The sequence below is a fragment of the Gadus macrocephalus genome, chromosome 18 (assembly GCF_031168955.1).
Source record: "Gadus macrocephalus chromosome 18, ASM3116895v1".
Lineage (NCBI taxonomy): Eukaryota > Metazoa > Chordata > Actinopteri > Gadiformes > Gadidae > Gadus > Gadus macrocephalus.
The window spans coordinates 20275395-20285264 of record NC_082399.1 but is presented as its reverse complement, the minus strand read 5'-3'; the positions used below and the strand labels follow the sequence as shown (position 1 = coordinate 20285264).

Below are 9870 nucleotides of genomic sequence, written 5' to 3'. Positions count from 1 at the left end.
GGGGGCAGCAGACACCTCCATGGCGGCCGTCCTGCGGACCGCTCTGGCTCGCCTGCAGCTTGACGCGGCGCAGACGGAGTCAGCCCAGGCGCAACCCTGTCCCGGCCACATTCTCCGTCCCTCCTTCAGAGGAGTATCTGAAGGAGCTCCATGCTTGCTGGAGGGACACTAGGGCCCTATCCCACTCGACGTCGGACGCCCGGACCTTGGCTGCCATGCAGAATGCGGCACAGGTTGGGCTGGGCCGCATGCCAGCAGTCGAGCCTGCCATCGCCTCCCTAATTCTGGCTCCTGATGAGGCTCTGAGGCCAAATGCCAGGTGCCCTCGGCCACAGTGCAGGGTCACAGACGACCTCCTGTCAAAGGCCTACGACGCAGCGCATGGGTCGTATTGGGAACTCCCTTTCCCACCTGCTGCTGGGTCTTTCGACCTCTCTGCAGCAGGCCCAGGTCGAGCCGTCGCTGCAGTCTGAGTGACGCCTCATTTCAGGCTTTTGCCCTCATGTCGAGGGAGTTAGGGCGCACTATGTCCACCCTCGTGCAGACTCGCCGCCAGGTGTGGCTTGCGCAGTCGCCCTTGACGGAGACATGCAGGAGGGTCCTTCGTGCGGTGCCGGTGGAACCAGGGGAGCTCTTTGGGTCAGCTGCCCTGGAAGCACTGGAGGGGGCTGCCCGAGGCAGACCAGGCAGCAACTGTCAGGCCTAAATAGGAGTGTGTCCGCTCCTAGCAGGCCTGGGGGCCCCTCGGCAGTCCCCCAGCGGCGCTTTCAGCCACCTGATTACTCCGGTGGCCTACGAAGGTCTCAGCGGGCTGCGCAACCACCAACGGATGGCTTTCGGGCCCCCGAACGCCTACCTTCCTGGCAGCTCCGTGCCCCACAACCCAACCGACGCCCCCCCAGAGCCTCAGGAGGCCGGGGGGGTAGGCGCTAGGCCCTCGGGCCGGTCGTCGGGAGTTTTTCCCATCAGCAGCTCAGTTACTGGGCTGCCTGTACTTCAGACCCTTGGGTGGTTTCCACCTTGACCCAAGGGTACGAGTTACAGTTCCGACGCCGGCCCCAAGCCTTCAGCCGGGTCAAAATGACTGTCGTCAACGACCCGGCAGAGGCCTTAGTTCTGGACCAGGAGTTGTCCACCCTCCTGGCCAAAGGGGCAATCGAGCCAGTGGATCCTCTGCTGCACCCCAGAGGATTCTACTCGAGATATTTTCTCGTAAGAAAGAAAGATGGCAGATTTCGCCCAATTCTCGACCTGAGGGGACTCAACCGGTTCCTGAAGGTCCTGCCATTCCACATGCTCACCGCATCCGACACGCTGCGGGTGGTCGCAAGGGGAGAATGGTTCACCACGGTGGACCTAAGGGACGCATACTTCCACGTCCCAATTGCACCGCGCCATCAGCACTTCCTCCGGTTCGCCTTTCGCGGCCGGCACTTTCAATTCAGGGTACTTCCCTTTGGTCTCTCCCTCTCTCCGAGGGTATTCACCAGGGTGGTGGCGGCAGCTCTCGCACCCCTGCAGAAGCAGGGCACGAAGGTCCTGCCTTATTTGGACGACTGGCTGATCTGTGCACCTTCCCAGTCTCAGGCGGCCCGGGACACGGCTCGGCTGCTCTTGCACGTGGCCCGGCTTGGCCTGACGGTGAACTTTGTGAAGAGTCGCCTGGACCCATCCCAACGGGTCGCATACCTGGGGATGGTCCTAGACTCGGACGCTATGAGGGCCTATCTGTCACCTCAGCGTGTGACCGACATCCTCCTCTGCCTACCCCGCTTCGGGTATGGCAGGATGGTACCATTCATTCTTTGCCTGCAGCTCTTGGGCAAGCTGACAGCTGCCTCAGCTGTGGTGCCCCTCGGCTTGCTGTCTCTGCGCCCTATGCAGATGTGGCTGAACAGCCTCCACTTGGACCCCAAGTGGCACAGGCACCGAAAGGTCAGAGTGTCTCGGCAGTGCCTCTTCTCTCTGTCCCCATGGAGAAAGAGGTCGTATATGTCTGTGGGTGTACCCATGGGCACCATTCCATCCCGTCGGGAGCTGGTCACGACAGACGCCTGCCTATCGGGATGGGGCGCGGTTTGGCAGGGCAGGACTGCCCAAGGGCAGTGGCCGGCCCAGAACCACGCTCACATCAATGTGCTAGAGCTCAGGGCGGTACAGCTAGCACTCAATCATTTTCTGCCTCATTTGAGAGGCAAGCATGTGCTGGTTTGATCCGACAACATGTCAGCTGTTGCCCAGATCAACCACCAAGGGGGGACCCGGTCTTCACGGCTACTCCGGGTATCTCGGAACTTGTTGGCCTGGGCATATCCCCGCCTGGCCAGCGTACGAGCGGTCTTCATACCGGGGCAACGGAACCATGTTGCAGATTTTCTATCGCGGCAGAAGCCCCCACCGGGGGAGTGGCGGCTTCATCCGGAGGTGGTGGAGACGATGTGGGGCCTCTTTGGCAGGGCGGAGGTGGACCTCTTTGCATCAGAGGAATCTGCACATTGCCCCCTCTGGTTCTCCTGGACGGAGGTGACCGGCCCCCTCAGACAGGATGCCTTAGCTCACGACTGGCCACAGAGTCCTCTGTATGCCTTCCCACCGCTGCCCCTGATTCTCCCCACACTCAGAGGGTGTTTCTGCGGGGCCACAGGTTACTTCTGGTGGCCCCCTACTGGCCAGGGAGACTCTGGTTTCCACTGCTGCGCAGGCTCTGCTGCAGCTCTCCATGGCGCCTCCCCTGCAGGAAGGACCTCCTTTCGCAGCTGGGGGGCCAGATTTGGCACCCAGATCCCCGTCGCCTCCAGCTCTGGGCCTGGCCGCTGCAGGGCCCGACTCACTGCTGAATGTTTGCACTGAGACCGTCAGGAATACCATTCTGAGTGCCAGGGCACCATCTACCAGAGCACAGTATGCCAACAGATGGAAGTTATTCTCTGACTGGTGTAGGGGTTTTAGAAAAAACATAGAACCACCACTGGGATTGGTGATTCTGTGGTTCTTGGAGACTCTCCATCTCGTCGGAGCGCCATGTGGTATAGCAACCCAGTCTCACCAATATGCGTACAGATCGCACGGTTTGACACTTTCAAAATGCGTGCAGTACATACGCCAAATGACCATTTCGCGTGCATATGATACGCAAAACCCAGCATTAACTACTGTGGAGGGCGGATGCGTCCATTTCGCGTGCATATGATACGCAAATCCCAGCATTAACTGAATGGGAAATGCAATATTTTATGACAGATTCACCATTAAACGTGTTTCTAATGACATTTCTAGCGAGAAATGTACTTTTCCCTTGAATAATCTTCAGTCAGTGAATGTGTATGATCTTTATTAATCTTTATTATCTGAATGGGAAATGCAATATTTTAGGACCGATTCACCGTTAAACGTGTTTCTAATAACGTTTCGAGCGAGAAATATACTTTTTACTTGCATAATCTTCAGTCAGTGATTGTGTCTGATCTTTAGTTTTATAGTTATTAGGAAGATTTTATCGGCTCGCTCGCATGTTTCAACGACATCAGGTTGTTAGGGACGCTGCTTTCGGTAAACTAGCAGCTCACGTGTTTCCTGCGTTTGTGTTATTAAACCGTTACTTTATGTAACCTTTAATGATATCTTGTTAGAAACACGTATATCTGAGAGCCAACCCAGTCGACAAAAGCATACGTTGACAGTGTACGTTTTCGTGAACCCTGGATTACGTTGCATTTCAACATAAAATAGCGTGTTATACACACACACACACACACACACACACACACACACACACACACACACACACACACACACACACACAATGCATTTCGCTGCTTAAACAACAACATATATTATATTCCCTCAAATATTATTACTTTCAAAACATTGGCCAAAGTGGAATATCTTTTTTATTTGGGCTGCTTCTAGGACATTTTGGGTGGATTTTGAACGGTATGTGGGCAGGACGTTTTTTGCAGGACCTGGCAACCCTGCGCTGTTGCCCGAGGTGGTGAAATGCTCCGGAACAGATCTGGATCCACTATGGCCAAAAGACTTGTATGCCCCCCCTCCCCCCTTAAATAAATACTATGGCAGAATAAAGAATAAATTCATGCATTATCATTCAACTTGAACATGTGTTTTTACAGTATAGCGTGGTGGAGGGATGACGTATGTTGGCCAACCCGGAAGCGTCGCCCTGGGTTCCCTTGACAAAAAGCCAACGGGGTTTTCCATTGTATTTTGGATTATTGCAGAAAAATTAGCATCTTTGAAGCACCCCCTCAAAAACTGAAAATAAATAAATAAATAAAAATATCCTTGCTCCAAAGAACGAAATGTAAACCAATGCATTCTGAATGGGAGTGTTTCTCCGATTTTTCCATGCTACGCAGAACGAAATGTAAACCCATGCAAATAAAGACTTCATTGTCATAATAATTTAAATATCATTAATCTCCTGAGGGTGGTATTCTATTTTTTTCAACGGGGCTGCATCCAGTCACTTGACCGTCATGGTTGCTATGGTGGTTGCTATCGACCGCCCCCTCTTACTTACATGGCTCGTAAATTGTGTTGTTTTTGTCGTAAACTAGGGTCCGATGGTTAAAAAAATAGAGATATTCCAATGTATCCTTAAAAGGCAGCTTGGATGTTTTTATTTTCTGCTGTTTAGACTTCTTCTATAACCTATTTTTGAAAGCAAAACACCAAGCTCATTGATTTAACGGTTGATTTAACGGTTATTTGAAACAATTTATTAAATAAATATTTGTGAGAGGTCATTCCTTCTCCTGAGTTTGCTTCCTATTTATGTCTAGTATACACCCCTACTGTCCACAAGCATCCCCCCCCCTCCCCATATGGATTCAGAGAATTGTTGCCACGTCCCAGTGGTGGAGGTATCATATATGAAAGAGGGCATTCAATTATAGCCTACTACAATGATCAATTAGGAGGCTGAAGCCCTAAAGGAAGTGATGCAATAGGTGACTGAGTCGACAACATTTAAGTAAGCTCTACCTTGGGGTCTCTTATATATCAGGGGGTCTGAAAGGACGCATACGCTTCAACCTGTGGCTCCAGCCCTACAGGAAATGACTCAGCAAGTGCTCCATCTCTTTGCACCTCACCCAGCGGCTCGCTTGCAAGATTTTGGCCTGAAGTTCTTCCCAGACCTACACCCTAGCCATCCAACATGCATATCTGAGAATCAACCCTCTCTTTAATAATGACAAAAAGTTATTAGAGAAATACACATTCACTTTTTGTTATCTCATAAGCGGCGTGGTGCCGGCTCCTTTTGACCCCAGACTTCAAAAACGTGGCCACAGGCCAGCTGTGTCTACACACCTAAAGCCACAGATGTACACCTCCATCCCACAAAAAATGAGGACTAGAAACTAACCTCTGTCTTATGTACATTTACTGTACTGTTGGAGGTCACGCCCCTTTTCCGGCCTTTTCAAGATAGCTAGGGATGCTAAAATGTTTACACACATTTCCCGGGGCCCCGAGAACGACAAATCCGAGATTTGGACTTCTAGCCCTTAGAGAAAAAAAGTTTTCCCAAATGGACTGTCATTTGGACAAAGCCCCTCAGAAGTGTTGCCTGCAAGACCTAATGGTTCAGAATGTGGTGGAAAAACAGTTTTTGAGATAGGAAGGTCCTACCGCCCTGAAATTTGAATACCTTATTCTAGGGCCTAACTGGGACCCCCGCACCGAAACTTGGCCCGGTCGGACCCCGAGGGCAGGAAGGGGGGGTCCTTCCTGCCCGAAACTTGGCCCAGTCGGACCCCGAGTTCAGGAAGGGGGGGCCTGGACTTTCATAATCTTCGCTCGGTGAATGTAAAGGATGTTTGGTCGGATGTTATGACGAAGAATCATAATGTGAATGGGAATATTCTATAAATGTCTTGATATCATCTTTCGTCTCAACACTTCTGCTGCAGCATCTTAAAGTCTCACTCCGAGAACCTTAAAATATGAATCAATCCATTAGAAGTATGAAAATATCTTCCCGGGGGCGTAACGGGGCAAACAAGGTGTCTTTTGACATCTACGTTTCGAGGCGATTGCAACAGTGCCACACATGATCATATTTGAATATGTTTTGGGGTAGTAATTAGCTGTCGATTCTGGAGGCCTTTATCAATAATGACCAGCTATAGATTTGCTTCCCAATGGAGATTTTTGACAAATTACATGTTATTTAGCATCTATACGTTAAGCTGAGTCCAATGAGATCAAGCTCGCCCTCTTGCTACACCGAGATCATGTCCTAGACCTAGGTGTACCATGTAAAATACATGTTACCATTTGCTAGAGTGTCATGCTCGGTGTCATTGGACTCAGCTCAACGTGTAGATGCTAAATAACATGTAATTTGTCACAAATTTCTATCGGGAAGCAAATCAATAGCTGCTCATTATTGATTAAGGCCTCCAATTTCGACAGCTAATTGCTACCATTAAACATGTTTGAATATGCTCATGTGTGGCACCGTTGCAATCGCCTGGAAGCGTAGATGTTAAAGGACACCTTGTTCGCCCTCTTATGCCACCGGGAAGATATTTACATGCTTCTGATTGACTAATGAATTGATGCAGCTATTCCCCCAGAAGTCAGGGGTCAAAAGGAGCCGGCACCACGCCGCTTATGAGACAAAAGTTAATGTGTATTTCTCTCATAACGTTTGGTCATTATTAAAGAGAGGCCTGATTCTCAGATATGCAGGTTGGATGGCTACGTGATGCTTGTGGACAGTAGGGTTGTACACTAGACATAAATAGGAAGCAAACTCAGGAGAAGGAATGACCTCTCACAAATATTTATTTAATAAATTGTTTCAAGTAACCCTGCCTCGTTAAATCAATGAGCTTGGTGTTTTGCTTTCAAAAATAGGTTATAGAAGAAGTCTAAACTGCAGAAAATAAAAACATCCAAGCTGCCTTTTAAGGATACTGACGTGTGTCCCGATAGGACTCACTATGTTGATGCACCTAGCCGTCCCAGAATCACTCCAGAATCATGCTGTGACCCCATGCTGTCAACAAGGTCACCATATATATTTTACGGTAAAGTGAATTGCTTGCTTTATAATTTCTTGTGTGCTTAAATATATCTTAAGATAAGGTAAATTGGTTACCTTATAACTTCTTGTGTGCTTACATATATCCTAAGATAAGGTAAATTGGTTACCTTATAACGTTTTGTGTGCTTACATATATCTTATGATAAAGAAAATTGTTTACTTTAGATATTCTTATGTGTTAAAATTGTGTGCCTTAAAATGTCTTATCATAGAGCCAACTGGATACATTATATACCCTTTTTATGTAGTAAATTGAATGCTTAAACATGTCTCCTTGTGGAGAAACATTGGAGGAATACAAAGAACATGTGTCCCTTTAGATCCCATGATGTACGGACACTCGGCGCATGATAGCATGTACACAACTTCAAGCTTCTTGTGTTGCCCCTCGGGCAAAATAAGGGAAACTCTGGAACGTTTATCAAAAGATCTTTTGTTATCAGGAGAGTAAAACAGGGAAATCTGCAGAGAAAGCTCACTCGGTCTTTTTGGTTCTTCTGCTGTTGGTGTGTGGTGTCGTGTGCTCTGCTCTGCCCTGCTCTTCTGCTTCCAAAAAACTGTGGCCTTCATAGCAATAGATTTTCATCTTAGGGACTCTGACACCGTAGCGCTCGGTTCAGACTCTATTTTCTTTTTTGTTTAGTTTTAGAAACCCAGCCTTGGGCTCCACCCGAGAGGACGTAGGTACTTAGAAATCCAGCCTCAAGAGCCTCTTGAGAGAAAGTTGGTACTTTTAATAGGAATCTTCTTTAGCACTAGCTTAGTCTCAAGCGTGATTAACTCAACAAAGGCAACTCTCGGGGTCGTGCGGTGTACTGGGGCACGAGAGTTGTGTCAACGTTAAAACCTGGGCTCCACTTGGGAAACGTTGTTAAAAAACCTTAGTTCTAGAAACCCAACCTTGGCTCCACCCGAGATAAACGTTGGTATCTAGACTTAGGAACCCAACCTTGGGATCCACCCGAGATAAACGTTGGTACCTGCCTTTGATAGGCCATTTTTCATCTATATTCTTCTTCTTTTACTGTCTTTTCTTTTCAAATCTATACTTGCTAGTTGTAAAAGTTATTGTGTTTATTGGACCTAAGAATAAATCTACCTGACTACATTTGTAGTAGGTAAACTCAATCGTTCGAGTCCTTTTCCCTGTCGACTCCTCGACACAGGAAAAGCCGAACGACGCGCTCTCCCAGCTGATCCCCTCACGGTGAGTGGCGCATTGTACAGGCAATAGTTGATTGTGACTGACGTGTATAGGGGGTGACAAGGTAAAAAGATACATCATCATTTCGTATTAACTATTATTATTTCGAGAGACTTTGGTCCCGCTAAACGGACGGGTCTGAATTTGTATTAAAGTAAACTGTTGTGAAGGGAATTAACAGAGTGACCTGGGTCGGACCGGATTACGACTGAGCCGAGCCGGACCGAGCGCCTCCGTGAAACCGACGATTCACGGAAACAAGCGGGCTCGACCTAGGTTGGTCCCGGGGAGCGTACGTGCGACACCCAGACTCACACACACAAAACACACCCCTGCGGAGCAGTGTGTGTGTGTCGTACGCGACCGTTCCCAATAAATCACCGCGAGTGCGGTGCCAACGCTCGACAATACCTTGGAATATCTGTCTATTTTTTAACCATCGGACCCTAGTTTACGACAAAAACAACACAATTTACGGCAGCTCCTTTGCCGCGTGGTTTTTAGAGCCATGTAAGTATGAGGGGGCGGTCGATAGCAACCACCATAGCAACCATGACGGTCAAGTGACTGGATGCAGCCCCGTTGAAAAAAATAGAATACCACCCTCAGGAGATTAATGATATTTAAATTATTATGACCATGAAGTCTTTATTTGCATGGGTTTACATTTCGTTCTGTGTAGCATGGAAAAATCTGAGAAACACTCCCATTCAGAATGCATTGGTTTACATTTCGTTCTTTGGAGCAAGGATATTTTCATTTATTTATTTATTTTCAGTTTTTGAGGGGGTGCTTCAAATATGCTAATTTTTCTGCAATAATCCAAAATCCAATGGAAAACCCCGTTGGCTTTTTGTCAAGGGAACCCAGGGCGACGCTTCCGGGTTGGCCAACATACGTCATCCCTCCACCACGCTATACTGTAAAAACACATGTTCAAGTTGAATGATAATGCATGAATTTATTCTTTATTCTGCCATAGTATTTATTTAAGGGGGGAGGGGGGGCATACAAGTCTTTTGGCCATCGTGGATCCAGATCTGTTCCGGAAAAACGTCCTGCCCACATACCGTCCAAAATCCACCCAAAATGTCCTAGAAGCAGCCCAAATAAAAAAGATATTCCACTTTGGCCAATGTTTTGAAAGTAATAATATTTGAGGGAATATAATATATTAAGCAGCTAAATGCATTGTGTGTGTGTGTGTGTGTGTGCGTGTGTGTGTATAACACGCTATTTTATGTTGAAATGCGACGTAATCCAGGGTTCACGAAAACGTACACTGTCAACGTATACTTTTGTCGACTGGGTTGGCTCTCAGATATACGTGTTTCTAACAAGATGATATCATTAAAGGTTACATAAAGTAACAGTTTAATAACACAAACGCAGGAAACACGTGAGCTGCTAGTTTAGCGAAAGCAGCGTCCCTAACAACCTGACGTCGTTGAAACATGCGAGCGAGCCGATAAAATCTTCCTAATAACTATAAAACTAAAGATCAGACACAATCATTGACTGAAGATTATGCAAGTAAAAAGTATATTTCTCGCTAGAAACGTTATTAGAAACACGTTTAACGGTGAAT

At 47.8% G+C, this 9870-nt stretch overlaps 1 pseudogene; it reads left to right on the top strand.

The window, feature by feature from the left end:
* Nucleotides 1-215: 215 nt before the first annotated feature.
* LOC132447003 (uncharacterized) lies at nucleotides 216-2924 on the top strand (annotated as a pseudogene).
* Nucleotides 2925-9870: the final 6946 nt, after the last annotated feature.